Raw genomic sequence first — 15,135 nt, 5'->3', positions numbered from 1 at the left:
GCATTTTTGTAGTATTTGGGTGAATACCTAGTAATGTTATTGCTAGATTGTAGGATAGTTCTATTTTTAACTTTTTGAGGAACTGTCATACTGTTTTCCACAGGGGCTGTACCAGTCTGCATTCCCACCAACAGTGCACGAGGGATCCTCTTTTCTCCACATCCTCACCAGTACCTGTTGTCAATTCACACATTGCAAGTGTACGATTCAGTGTTTTTTTATTATAGTCACAAAAATGTGTAACAATTACTAGTCACTGTTAGAACATTTTCATTACCTCAAGAAGAAACCCCTTATTCTTCAACTATCACCTCTTTATTCCCACTTTCCTCTGGCTTTAAGCAAGCAGTAATTTATTTTCTGTCTCTATAGATTACCCTGTTCTGGAATTCATATGGATGGCGTCATACGTCACGAGATCTTTTGTGACCAGTCTCTCACAGAGCATAATGTTTTCAAGGTCATCCAGGCTGGAGCATGGATCAGTACTTCATTTCTTTCTTATGGCTAAATAATATTCCTTTGTACGGACATGTCACATTTTGTTTATCCATTTGTCTGCTGACAGACATCTGGGGTGTTTCCACCTTTTGGCTGATGTGGATAGTGCTGCTATAAACATCTGTGTGTATAGTGATTGCTTTTTATTCATCTGTGTGCCTCTAGGCTTAGCTCAAGGAGGAATGACCCCTTCTGCCACTGATACCCACGCAGAGAGCATCCATACAAGCAGCTAGTTCCTAGGCACAATGGTGAAGTGGGAGCATTTCTTCTTGTTTCTATTCTTTGATGTACGTGTCCTCTTCTTGCCTCCCTTCCTGTTTCCATTAGTACCCTGAAAGTCCGAGGGAGCCTTGATTGCTTTCAAGAACTGCTCTTTAGGCTGTCCAAGTGTCTGCCACTCTGGCCTGCTCGGATCCACACTTCCATTCTTTAAGGGTGGCTAAACAGCTGATAAATCCACATGGAGGTGTGAATGAGGCTTCAGACACAAAAATTCTTTTGCCTTTTTTTCACACAGGGGCATTGGCTCAAAGGAATCTCTTACTGTAAGAGGAGAGGTTTTTTGTTTTTTGTTTTTTTAATTTGAGTTTGGGGAGCTTCTAAGGTCTCTTGACTGCATCCAGAAACTCCCTTATCCCGTATCTCCCAGATCCTGTACTTCCTGGTCTTTGTTAAGTCTGAGAATTAAGCCATGAGGCATTACTTGGCCTGAGTGCCTAAGTAAATTTTATTAAAAAAAGTAAATACTCAAAAGTAATAGATCTGGGAATGCAACCAAAATCTTTTACTATTTCAAATAATTAATAAAATGGAAATTGGACAATAACAGACCATGTGTTTGTGTGATCTACATCCCTTGGAAAATGTTCCATTTATAGAGGCACCCGTTAGCTTTGCCTGAATGTGAAGGAAGATTTAGCAAGATTCCTGAAAGTATAATCTGTGTGCCAACTGTATCCAGAATCACTTTGAGTGCCAACTCCAGGGGCCCCATTCCAGCTACTGAAGTAAAATCTCTGGGGGGATGTGGCCCAAGCATCTGTCCTTTGAGCAAGTTCCTCGGATGATTCTTGTTCATATTCATGTATTAGGGCCGTTCAAAAATATCAGGGCTTCAATTATACCCATGCTAGATAAGTAGGGGTTGCCATAATATTTTTCATCTAAACTTTGGAGAGTTAAAGGAGGTGCTATTAACAATCTTGCAGGGAATACAGGTGTAAACGGACTGCCCTGGCAAACTAGAATGTAAGGTCACCTTGCAAATAAATAAATATCACCCTGTCCAAGTAAGAATTTATTCTGCTGTCTTACTGTGATTTTCCAACTCCCCAGAGCCACATTCTCAAAGCTCACCTCATGAGTCCATGCCTACGAGCTTCCTACTTGTGTTGATTGCATGTCCTCTACATGTAGTCAACTTCACCATTGGAAGTCGTTAGTGCAGCTCCATATTCCCCGGTCCTCTTCCCTTTTTGACATAGACAAGGCTGAGCTTTCTGGTTGGGTCCAGTCATGGGCTAACATCAAGGTGTCAGTGGGGCCACACTCCCTCTGAAGATTATAGGGGAGAACCTGTTCCTTGCCTCTTCCAGCTTCTGGTGACTGCCAACACTTGTAATGACAGCATCCCTCTAGTCTGAGGCCAGCATCCTCAAATCCCTCTGTCCTCATCTTTCTATCACCCACCCTTCCCTGTATGTCTAATGACTGTGTTACTCCTACCAGGATACATGTGATTGAATTTGGGTGCCCTCCCCCCACCTTGGATAATCTGGGATAATCTTCCCATCTCAAGATCCTTCCTTTAATCACATCTGCAAAGATACTTCCTCCAAATAAGATAATATTTACTGATTCCCAGGATCGGGACTTGGTACCTTTTGGGCCATTATCTGCTCATCACAACTGGCAAATCTTTGTGGATGGTGAGAGCAGACAGACATCGTCATCTTCATTTCACAGTCAAGGTTGAGGTTGAGGTTGAGAGAATTTAAGTGACTTACACAAAGTCATGAGCCTGTCTGATGGGAGACAAGGAAGTAGAAATCACTGTGCAATTCCCTTTAAGCTGTGCTGATTCCCCAGGAGGGACCAGAAGATAGATGGCATACAGTCTACCTCCTGGCCTTCCTGTATACCATTGGACAATGTGCTCCAAAAATCTAACACAAAAAAATGACTCTTGGGGCTGACTTGATGATGGAAACATTAGCCTGTGTAGGACTTTCCTGGCACCATTAGGAACCAGCAAAATGCCTGGTGTGGAAATCTAGGTCCAGCTGTGCCATTAATAAGTTGTGTGAGTGTGGGCAAATTTCTATGACTTTCTGCTTTTCAGATTCCTAATATTTAAGCCAAGGGGATTGGGCTAGAAGATAATACGTTAAAATATAGATACCACTGAATGTCCACAATGCACTAAGAATCTCCATGCTGGACTAAGAACTTGGCTTATGTTATTTCATGCACTCTTCACAACCTAATGAAAGCGGCATACTTACTATGTGCATTTTACTGGTAAGGTTTAGAAAGATTGGACAATTTGATCAAAGCCACACTGGAAGCTAGTGGTGGAACTAAATGTGATCTACCTGTTGGACTCCAAAGTCTTCTGACCTTCTGCCTGCTCATTCTCAGCATACTCCCCATCCATAGGACTGCGATGCCATGATGCTGGCCCGGCACAGGGGTCTGGACGATATAATGGCCAAAGACATAATATAACTCTCGTGTCTCTGCTATTTTCCAAGGAGCTAGCTGATGGATGGCAGCCAGATGCAGGATAGTCCTTTATTTAGAATATTGTGTGAGAGAGATGTGGTTCTGAGGGAAGCTAGGAATTTACAGGGAAAATTCTCTCATGGGAATGCCACAGGAAGCAGAACTCTGTGGAACACAGGCAAATCATGGTCTACTTTTATAAGTTAAACAGCTTGTACTCAGTAAGTATTTGGGTCTGTTTTGGTCTATAAAACCTAGGTTCTTTATCTCTGTGACTTTTGAGGCAGCTTTTAGAACCATTGGCAGGTCAGGCAAGGGAGAAGCCCTGGGGGCAGGGTAGTCTCACCTCTACATTTTGCATTTGAAGGAACGGAGGCATAATTAAAGGAAATTTATTTATCCAGGAAACATTTCATGAGAACCTGTGTTTTGTGTATAGTGCTAAATGCCGGGTACAGAAATGAAACAATACAATCACTGTTCTAGGATCTCTGTGCCAAGTGGAGGAGGCAAGCTCTAAACATATAATTTCAATAAATACGGTAAACACTGCAACTGTGCTGAGAATTCCATGGGATCCTGAGGGAGTCAGCAGAGACTGATGTTTGAGCTAGAAGAAGGAAGTAGGAAAAGACAAACCAGGCAAGGGAAACAGGATCCTGGTTGGGTCAAGTGTATTCAGAGAACAGTGAGATGTTCATGGTGGTTGGAACGTGAGGTGATATGAGAGGAGGTCACAGGGGCTGGGGTGAGACTTGCCCAAAGTCAAATAACTTCTGGGCTGTTGAGATTGAAGCATTTCAGTCTATACCCTCAAGTAGGTTTTAATGACATTTTCCTTTCACTGGGTCTATTTTATGCACCTTGATTTTACTAGGCTAGACTTGGCATCCTTCACCAGGGACACAGGATCACTTTCACATGCTGCAGAACTTCTTAGGGCATCCGACAGGTCTGCTGACCACATGGAACAGTTTTGTGATATGTGGGAATCAGCTCAGGCTCTTGTACCTTGTTTTGTTTCTGTATCTCGCCTGCAGCAAAGTCTTAGCCCCTGCCCAGCACGGAGGCCTCAAGTTACACTGTGATCCTGAGAGTACCTGGTACATCTGGGTGTGGGCAACATAGTTGAAAATGCCTTTTGAATAAAGTCATTGGTTTTTAATCGCCGAAGAAGAATAACTGAAAATTCAGAGATTTGTGACTGTTCCATCTCCTATAGAAAGGGGAAGAAGGATGTACTGCTCCTTCTCTTGATTTTGAGATTAATCCACGGCGCTTTTTATCCCGCTTCCGGGTTTTCCTTTAGAATTCACTGACCACAAGTTGGTTTCCTTTCCCCGCGGTGCCTATGTATATTTGATGTACTTTTACTGGCTGGCTGAACAGCATGATGGAAATGAAGGTGCTGATCCACTACTACTATTGGTCCCATGGCTTTCCCTTGTCCCTGAAAATTGGGGGATCCTGCCAAATTCCTTTCCATTAATTATAATAACAATAATAACAAAAGCTTCTTTGGGGGTCTCCTCCGTGCCTTTACAATGCAGTTCTTTCTCTCCTATATTCCCCTTAGGATATTTTCTACTTAATGAGATGCAGTGATACATATTCTTTCTTGCTGTTTCTCTTCTGGCTGAATGTGATTTTTTTTTTTTTTTTTGTACCTACAAAGGCCCCACAGTTTGAGTCCTGAGTGGCAAAAAATTATTGCTTAAAGAAGGAAAGCAAATACTGAGGCCGAAACTGTGAACTCTGAAGAACTATTATTTTCTTCCTGTAGCATGTTTTGAGAGCCTACTATATCCTCCGCTAGATTTTGAGGACATAAAGATAAAGCAGTCTCTGTCCACAAAGAAGTGAGTTGCATGCAGAAGACTAAGGAGTAAACCAACAGACACACAGAAAGGATGGGCATCCCCAAAGGGCTGTGGGAGCATGGAGGAAGGGCCATTTAGTCTGGGTAGTGGGTTGGAGAACACAGGGAATCCATTTCCAGAGACATGCTGAGTTGCTTCTTTTTTTAAAAAAAATTTTTTTTTTAACGTTTATTTCTTTTTGAGACAGAGAGAGACAGAGCATGAACAGGGGAGGGGCAGAGAGAGAGGGAGACACAGAATCGGAAGCAGGCTCCAGCCTCTGAGCCATCAGCCCAGAGCCTGACGTGGGGCTCGAACTCAAAGACCATGAGATCGTGACCTGAGCCGAAGTCGGACGCTTAACCAATTGAGCCACCCAGGCGCCCCATGAGTTGCTTCTTAAAGAATAGAATTGAATAAGTATTGGGTGGAAAACTAGGAGGAAGGGGAGGAGAGAAAATGGAGGAGGGAGAGATGGCACAAAGGACGGTGGAATAGAAGGAAACATCATTTACAAGGAACTGCGGGTCAGAAATTACATGGCATGCAAGAGCAAGTACAAAATGATGGGTTAAGGAGAGGATAAAGATTTTTAACTAGTATCACTGAGGGCTTACTAAATAGCCTTTCGTATACCATTATCTCACAAACGGTTGGATAAGTGTCTGTGGTAGATATTACTGTATCTAGATAAGAACACTCTAGGCCGAGGACATTAAGTCGCTTTCCAAGTCCTTACAGCCACCTGATAAGTGAGGGAGCTGGGATCTGATTTCACTTCTCAGGTGTTTGGTACAGACACTTTGCAGTGGCCTCACGTGCATTTGCAGAAGCCCTTGTCAGGCATCCTTTCCCGAAAGGAAGGCCCAGCAGCGAGATGGGGGTTAACAACCACATTCCCTAAGATGTTGAGGAAACTTTTGTAATGCGTGTGGTTACAGGTAAGAAATTGAGGGAGGAAAAAAGTGGCTCTTTAGAGGAGGATGCTGGATGAGTTAAAAAGAGAAACCAAGGATGAAGGAGGTTAAGCAGTGATGAAGGAAAGGAAGAAAGTAATTAGAGTTCAGTGAGCTAAAGACACAATTTAAAGACTTTTCAGGAAGGAGCCAAAGTGGGAATGGAAAAGATTACATTGCAAGGTTTCTATGGGCTGGTGAAAGCTTTAGGGTAAATCAAAGGACTGTTACCCATTCAATAGAATTTTATATTATTTTAGGAAATCGAGTAACAGTCCATTAGCTGCAAAGTCCAGGATCAAGAAGACAGCTAAGAGACGGGGCAAGTTCTGGAAGCCTCATATATCTAAGGGTTTCGGCTGTGAAACATGTTGATGTTTTAAGAGTCTCGGCGATCATCTCCTGTGACTTTGACTTTGCAGTTGAGGAAACTGAGGCCAGAGAGATGCTGTTAATTTTATATAAGATTGAGCCCCCTTCTAAGCAGAGACTGGATTATAACACTCAATTTAGTGCTCTTTGCAAGACTGTGAATTTCAGGCCAGGGCATGGGTTACCCTACCCTGTGGTTAGAACACCAACACTCTACTCACAGACCAGTCGTAGAACAGGGGGTTCAGAATCAGGGCCTTGAATTACAAAGAGCAGTGGCTTCCCATATGGAAGTGTGCCCCAGAAAAGCAAGCACTAGGAGGAAATGACATTACCACAGAAGATTTGGGACATGAAGGAAGGTCAAGTGGTGGTAAGGATGAGGATGGAGAAATACAGAGGCGAGGGAAAGGGCTGGAACATTGTTAGGACATGTATCAGAAAGACTCTAGCTCTATGGAGAGGAAGTCCTCACTTACATTTTGTTAAACCATTTTTAAAAATAATAAAATGTGGACCTTTTTACAGGCAAGGGAGCATAGTATAGCAGGGAGGTTTGTGGGCTTTGACCTGGGTCAGTCCTGGTTTGCAACCCCGACTCTGACTCTGTGGCGGCGTTCAGGCAAGAACACACAAACCACCAAGCTATTCTGACACAGATAATTTACTTTAGGGACGCTATTAAATATTATTGAAAGATGGAAAAGCCTAAAAAAAGGAACACTGTGGAAACACCAAGCTTCCAGAAGGAGCTGCAGTTCCTTGGGTTGGGGGCAAAAAAACGAAAGGCCTGGGAGCTTTTGAAGTCAGAAGCTTGAGGGAGGGGCCCCCACAGAGACTCCTGAGAAGGGGACGACTCAGCTGCTGCTGGCGCTGGTGCCCTGCAAGGTGCAGACTCAGACCACAGAGGAGGGGGTATCATCTGCAGGGTTCTGATATCCGTAAGGGGATGCAACGACACTGATTTTAGGAGCAGAGGGGGGAAAACCACACAGGTATTGGAAATAATTGCTGCTACCGGGAGCAGCTACTGCCAGGGTGCATTGCTGGAAGGTGCTGATGGGAACAGTTAGAGAGGGGAGGGGGTGTGGATCTTCCTCCTCCTCCAGTCCTCCAGACTCCCTCTTGAGTCCCCTAAGGGCAGAACTTAACAAAGGGCAATCAGAAATGAAAAAATATATGGTTTGCAGAGTCTCAAACCCAAATTTGAAAAAGTGAAGTATAGAAGAGTGTGTTTGGGACCAAAAGGCTGTAGCTTAAAATGAACACAGCCCCTCGGTAGCTCTGTGATCCTCATGGGCATAGATCTCTGATCCTCAGAGATCAACCTCCCCTAATGTCATAACCCTTTCTAGTTCTGACCCCTTAACTCCTGTTCCCTTTATGGAAAAACTCCTCAGAATGGTGGTCTGGCTTCAACGTCTCCACTTCTTCACCTCTCATTTTCTCTTGAGACTTTTCCATGTGGGCTCTCATCTGTAACACTCCCTGGGAACCAGCCCGTTTTCCAATCCGGAAAGCCATTCTGCCTCCAGTTGTGATTCTAAGTTTTACCAATGGGATGATTTTAGAAGGACATTCTTCTAAAAACGTATTGCTCTCTAAAGGAAAGCTGTAGAGGCCAGAAGGTCAGGAGTACAACTTGACCAGAAAAGCTCATGGAGGAAAAAAATGACAATAAACCCACCCACTTCTTATTTCATACCATTTTTAGATTGGCAAAGGGTAGATACATCATGTAGGTGGAAAATATTCAGAATTACTCGGGATGGTTTCTTGAGGAGAATGTTAACATTAGCCCCGGCTTTTTAAATGGCTCATTTTGGAGGCTAATCAAAGGTTCAGAGAACTGAAGAAAAATCTGAATTTCTTTCTAGAGGGAAAGTATTGATGATGGAACTTGTTCCTCATTCTGCTCCCTTTCTTTGACAATATCACCATCTCCTCCTCCCTCTCTAATTTATCAATGCAGTTTAGGCTGCAGAGAAATCTGAATAGCCATACTGATTTCACAAATTAGGGGTAAATCCTACAGTTTCGATCTCTCCACAAAATCCCACCAGATCTGAGCAGCACTGAAGCTACTTTTAATCCACAAAGGACACTAATCTGGGCTCTATATTCATGGGGGGAAAACACACAGTCACCCTGGAACCAGAGCTATGTATTTTCTTTTAAGTAAATAGTTTGAATATAAGCTTTGACAGGCCGGAGAAGATTTCTTTGAAAGAAGCCTTACAAAACATCTTTTCTACTAGAGCAATCCTCACCCACCCGCACCCCTTTAAATCCTCCTTTAAACCTTCTCTTTTACTTCTTCTTCCTATATCCTTGACTTAATACTATAGCTCAGATAGTTTTCCCACATCTTGCAAAGCATATCTTGATCTTCATCATCTGTAGGAAATGAGGTTTTTTTGTTTTATTTCTTTTTATTTTTTTATTTGTTTTTTGTTTTTGTTTTTTATTTTTGAGAGAGAGAGAGTACAAGGGTGAGGGAGAGGGGCAGAGGCAGAGGGAGAGACAGAATCTTTTTTTTTTTTAAATGTTTTTTTTCAACGTTTATTTATTTTTGGGACAGAGAGAGACAGAGCATCAATGGGGGAGGGGCAGAGAGAGAGGGAGACACAGAATTGGAAACAGGCTCCAGGCTCTGAGCCATCAGCCCAGAGCCTGACGCGGGGCTCGAACTCCCGGACCGCGAGATCGTGACCTGGCTGAAGTCGGACGCTTAACCGACTGCGCCACCCAGGCACCCCTGAGAGACAGAATCTTAAGCAGGCTCTATGCTCAACACGAAGCCAGACTCAGGGCTTGATCCCATGACACTGGGATCATGACATGAGCCGAAATCAAGAGTCAGGCGCTCAACCAACGGAGCCACCCAGGCATCCTGGAAATGAGGTTTGATGTGAGAGTTAAGATACTATTGTGAATATGGAAGCAGCCTAAGTGTCTGTCTTCAGATGAATGGATAAAGAAATGTAATATGGGTCTCCTGGGTGGCTCAGTCAGTTAAGTTCCTGACTCAATTTCAGCTCAGGTCATGATCTCATGGTTCATGAGTTCAAGCCCCTCATTGGGCTCTGTGCTGGCAGCAGGGAACCTGCTTGAGATTTTTTCTGTCTCTCCCTCTTTCTCTGCCCCTACCCTGCTCATGCTCTCGCTCTCTCTAAAAGAAATATTTAAAACAAGAGAGAGAGAGAGAGAGAGAGAGAGATAATGTATATCATAGGGAATATTATTCAAATCTTGCTATTTGCAACAACATGGATGGACCTTGAGGGCATTATGCTAAGTGAAATCAGTCAGACAGAGAAAGACAAATACTGTATGGTCTCACTTATGTGTTGAATCTAAATAAAAACAAAAACAAAAGAAGAAAAACACATCCCTCCCTAAAACAAAACAAAAAACACAGCTCAGATACAGAGAATAGATTGGTGCTTGACAGAGGCAAGGGTTGGAGGTGGGCAAAATGTGTGAAGGTGGTCAAAAGCACAAACTTTCCAGTTACAAAATTAATAAATCCTGAGGGCATAATGTTCAACATGACTATTATAGTTAATAGTACTGTATTATATATTTGAAAGTTGCTAAGAGAGTAGACCTTAAATGTTCTCATAACAAGGAAAAAAATGTGTAACTATGTGTGGTGATGGTGACCTACAATTAATGTTATATGTCAATTATATCTCAATAAAAATAAATAATATCATGAAAGAAACTGGTCTTTTAGAAGCACTTGGTAAATGTTTGTTTATTCTAGCTTTAAAGCTGTATTCTAGTTTGTGTATCCGCAAATGAATTTTATTTACTTATTTATTTATTTATAGAAAATTTTTTTAATGTTTCTTTATTTTTGAGAGCAAGAGAGATACAGAGCGTGAGTGGGGAAGCGGCAGAGAGAGAGGGAGATACAGGATCTGAAGCAGGCTCTAGGCTCTGAGCTGTCAGCACAGAGCCTGACGTGGGGCTCGAACTCATGAACTGTGAGATCATGACCCAAGCCGAAGTTGGACGCTCAACCACTGAGCCACCCAGGTGCCCTTCCACAAAAGAATTTTAGGAATCTGTATATTGTCTTTACTTCCAAAGAATCTTCCAGAGGCTAGGGGGGTTTGCATGACAGCCTCAGATGACTGAGGCCAGCCTGACCTGCTCTGCATTTCCAAGAAGTTCCAGCCTTTCTAGGAATAGATGCTGTTAGATTCAGGGCGTCAACTGGCCCTTTTTGCTTTTATTCAAGGCATGAGATAAGCTACCAAGGGACTCTCCACACTGCAATGAACATTCAGACTCCTAAACTGGTCCATGATTGATTAGGAAAATGAGAGCATCTACAGACGTTCTGGTGTCCTCATGGAGGTAATTGACTGTGGTAAGATGCAATGTCGAAGATGAGACAATGGAACAGAATAAGAAAATGTATTTGTTTCTTGATATGGCAATAGGCACATGGACTTTTAAAAATAGGGTTAAATTCTGGCTTGTGAACCATAATTAGAGCAATGCCAATCAGTTACCATTCAGAAACATATAGCAACCAGCTTTAAGTACCCTAGATTAGGAAGCACCTTAAATAATATGTAGGATTCATCTATTTCATATTTTAATAATTTTGCATCACAAACACTTCTATTGTACTGTGCAGGCAACTAATACTTCCAATTTTTCAACAGGTGCAGGATAAACTATTTAATTGATAGTGTAATTACCACTACCCTTATTTGGGTAGATGGAAATGTAACTTTTATAAGACGCTTGAAAAAACAGTCTAGGATTGACCGTAGTTATTTTGAAAGCCCTCTTGGGCAATATTCTTTGATTGCATTCCACCGATATTTTAATCTTGTCATTTTTGTTCAAGGACCAGCGGTGACTCCCTATTGATCCTGACATCCGATACAAGCGTCTTCACTGACTGCCAATTGCTCAGCCCATCTTTCAAATCTAATTTTCATTACAACTCAACATTAACACTCAGGTCTGTCACGTTAACATGCTTCTTGCTTCCCCCAAAGCCAATTATAGAATTAAAGAGTTTCTTTAGAAAGACCATCTAATTTACTCACTCCCTTATTTTCAGATAAAGACAGGCTAAGAGTGGCTGACTCAGATGGCTAGTTACTAACAGAACAAGACTTGGGCGCAGGTCACCTTATGTTCCAGTTAGTCATGGTTCTCCCTGACTATGCTACTGCTTGACTCTCATTTTTGCCTTTGTGCTACTGATGAGGACTGATACTGCCCCAAATGCCATCTACTTTCCTTTTAAGATGTATGTCTTTCCAACATTCCAGAATACTGCTCCAAAACTCGGCTCCTCTAGAACCTTTGCCCTTTAACCCCAGGTAGCTCTCACATACCTTTATGTCATATCAAAATCTGTCCCCATATAACCCCAGGGCCTCCTGCAAACATTTCATTCATGTCAAACCAATATGACTTTGGGTTATTCCACTTCTTAAAATGATGTGATTTTTGGTTCTCTAATCACGAATTCCTTAATAAGGTCTTCTCTATCCCCACCTCCTATCCTGGTGCCAAACACAGTGGTTTTTCACACAGATAGAGCTCAATATTTATTGACAGTAAAGCAGAATGGCAGGGGGCAATTTGCCTCATCTTTTCTACATCCTATTGCTTTTACAGCATATAGAATTCTCTCTCTATTGATGCAGTGCCTGTTCAAAGCTGCCCATACTAGACCAGATATATTCTATGTCAATTCTTCTTGGCCTTAGAACTGTGACATGGTTGAAAGGTACATTGTGAGTAAATTATCACTAATAATAGTTATAGCACTGACATTTGGAAGTGATTTACATATTTCTTTAAACAGAGAAAATTCAAAGTTATCTAATATTACCCTTACCACTTTACATTCATGGAAGTTTACAAAGGGGTGGAGTCATGGCTTGACATTAGCTTCCCTTTTTATTTTTATTTATTTTTAATGTTTATTTAATTTTTTTTGAGAGACAGACACAGAATGTGAAGAGGGGAGGGGCAGAGAGAGGGGGACACACAGAATCCGAAGCAGGCTCCAGGCTCTGAGCTGTCAGCACAGAACCTGATGCGGGGCTCAAACTCACAGACCGCGAGATCATGACCTGAACCAAAGTTGGACCCAGACGCCCCTGGCTACCTTTTTATTAAAAAAAAGATTTTTTTTCAACATTTATTTATTTTTGGGACAGAGAGAGACAGAGCATGAACGGGGGAGGGGCAGATAGAGAGGGAGACACAGAATCAGAAACAGGCTCCAGGCTCCGAGCCATCAGCCCAGAGCCTGACGCGGGGCTCGAACTCACGACCGCGAGATCGTGACCTGGCTGAAGTCGGACGCTTAACCGACTGCGCCACCCAGGCGCCCCCTGGCCACCTTTTTAAATGTAACCTGGCATAGCTCTGCTCTGCTCTACCATACATTAATTTCGAGTCCAGTTTATTTACCATATTTCTCCATTCTTAGAAACATGTAGTCTGTCAAGAATAGTGAAGGAGCTGAGATTCCACCCTATTTACCAGCTACCAAGTTGGCCTGCCACAGTTTCATCGATGCCAGCAGAAGACATGAGATCCCTGAGTCAGAGACAAAGAATAGTTGATCGCTTATAGCAAAAGCAGTAGTATTAGCATTGTACAGGTTCCCAAGCTCTGTTTCCTATAGAACAACGAGTGTGTTGTGTTACAGAACATTGAACTTAAGAAATCCAAATGCTTTATAATAGGCTACATTGATACATTGGGAACAAACTTACCCAACCTTTGCAGTCAAGGGAGACATTGTCAGTATAACATCATCCTTGAAAAAATAGTCTAAACGAAAGGTCATCAATACCTCTGTTCCTGAGATATAAAGAAAAGGGAGAGAACCATGGAGAACTGCCTCCCAACTAAGCTCATTGCAACCTTTGTACCAAATACATGGCTTCTTGTTCATAGATTAGAGTCATGGAAATGACTGTGGTAGGCAACAAAGGCCACATGGAAGGTGTTATGGGCCATGACAAGAAGAGGACCCTGGATAAATCTTTGCAACTGAAGGGAAGGAGGCAAATGATATCTTGCTTAGTTAAAGAGGCAAAAGAAAGGCAAATATAAACGAGTTGTTATGTATAAAGGCCTATTTCACCTTTCAAATGAACAGGACCATGGTCCATGGAGAATAAGTGGTAGTGACAAAAAAGAATGGTGGACTAACCCAGATGGAGACCAAAAAGAACTTTGATGAGAAATGAGTAAATGCAGAAGGTGAAGTAGGGGACAGGGGGGAAGACACTGGGACAGAGACAAAATGTTGCTGGTTGACAAAGCAAATGAAAAACTCATCAGCTTTAGTTTTGCATCTATCTCTCTCAAGGAGAACAATGCTCACAGTAGAATTGATTATATCAGGGGTCAACAAACTATGGCCTGTAGGCCACAAACTTCCTGCTGCCTATTTTTGTAAATAAAGTTTTATTATAACACAGCCACCCCCACATTTTTTTTTAATATTCTATGGCTGCTTTTGTATTACATGGGCAGAATTGAGTCGTTGCTACAGAGAACAAATGGCCTTAAAACCTATAATGTTTATTATCTGTTTTATTATAGTAAAATTTGGTAAACTATGACTAGATGAGCCTACTCAGCTGGATTTGAATCCTGAGTGGCTTGGGCAGAATTTATGGCAAAAACCAATAACTGACCACTAATATCTATTCTCCCCTCTTTTGGGCACACAGCCAGGCCATTTTCCCAGATTCTTTTGTTGGTAAGTGAGGCCATGCAATCAAGATCTCTCCAATGAAATGCGAGCAGAAGTGACGTGCCACCATTTTGACCGGTTTATAAAATCTCTACACATGACTACTCCTTTATTCTCCCTCTTTTGGCTTCCTGGGACTTCAATATCCATCATGACCTTACAAGCTATGTGTCGAAGACAGAGCTTGGATCCCCGAGCTTCACTGCTATCCCAAACTCTCACCCTGGACTATTAAATGAAGAAGAAATCATCTTCTTGTTGGCTACGTTGTTCTATGCTGTTGAAATGTTGATATATATATTAGTTATAGACATAGACAATTAGATATATTACTGCAACCTACTCTAACACTAATTGAGAGAGAGCACTTAGCCAAAATCTATTCTCATTGCACCTATGGGAATGTTTTTCTCCTAACAGTTAATCTGACTGTGGGGTGTGGTTATTTGTCTTGTTGTTGTTTTTCTGCAGCATCCAAACAACTTTACTACTTTAAGAGAAAATCCCCAAAGAGATGGAACAAAGGGCCCTCCCTGTCTCAATCTATGGATGCCAAAGTGGGGCAGATATTTCTTTTCCTCATCTCTGGCAGCTAGCATAGGTGTTTGACCACAGCTTGACCCATCAGATACTCTACCACTTTGAATCTTGAGCAAGTGGTACAAAGATGCGAGGGTCCTCAGAGGTTTTTCATGGCACTTTTGGTGTCAAAAATTGCGTTGTGTGGGAGTGAATGGCCAGTGGTGACGAGTAGTGTTGCACCAGCAGTGTCTTTCCTTCTTTCGGAATGTTCTTGGCCATGTGTTGTTTCTGTTCCCTTTTCTTAACTGTGGTAGTTTATACTGTTCAATTAAACTATGTCTTCTAGAATTTCCTTTTCTGTATGTAACAAGTTATAGTGGGCAAAAGAGGAATTTGTGGAGCGCCTGGGTGTCTCAGTTGGTTAAGCATCTGACCCTTG

At 42.2% G+C, this 15,135-nt stretch overlaps 1 long non-coding RNA gene across 1 annotated transcript; it reads left to right on the top strand.

The window, feature by feature from the left end:
• The first annotated feature begins 10,437 nt into the window (after positions 1 to 10,437).
• LOC121027373 (uncharacterized) lies at positions 10,438 to 12,447 on the top strand. Its single transcript, XR_005788693.1, has 3 exons — positions 10,438 to 10,783; positions 11,286 to 11,402; positions 12,400 to 12,447. It is a non-coding gene; the product is annotated as an uncharacterized LOC121027373 (long non-coding RNA).
• Positions 12,448 to 15,135: the final 2,688 nt, after the last annotated feature.

The sequence above is a fragment of the Herpailurus yagouaroundi genome, unplaced genomic scaffold, assembly GCF_014898765.1.
Source record: "Herpailurus yagouaroundi ecotype Mexico unplaced genomic scaffold, PumYag 77, whole genome shotgun sequence".
Classification (NCBI taxonomy): domain Eukaryota; kingdom Metazoa; phylum Chordata; class Mammalia; order Carnivora; family Felidae; genus Herpailurus; species Herpailurus yagouaroundi.
The sequence above is the reverse complement of the archived record's forward strand: the minus strand, read 5'-3'. Positions and strand labels throughout refer to the sequence as shown.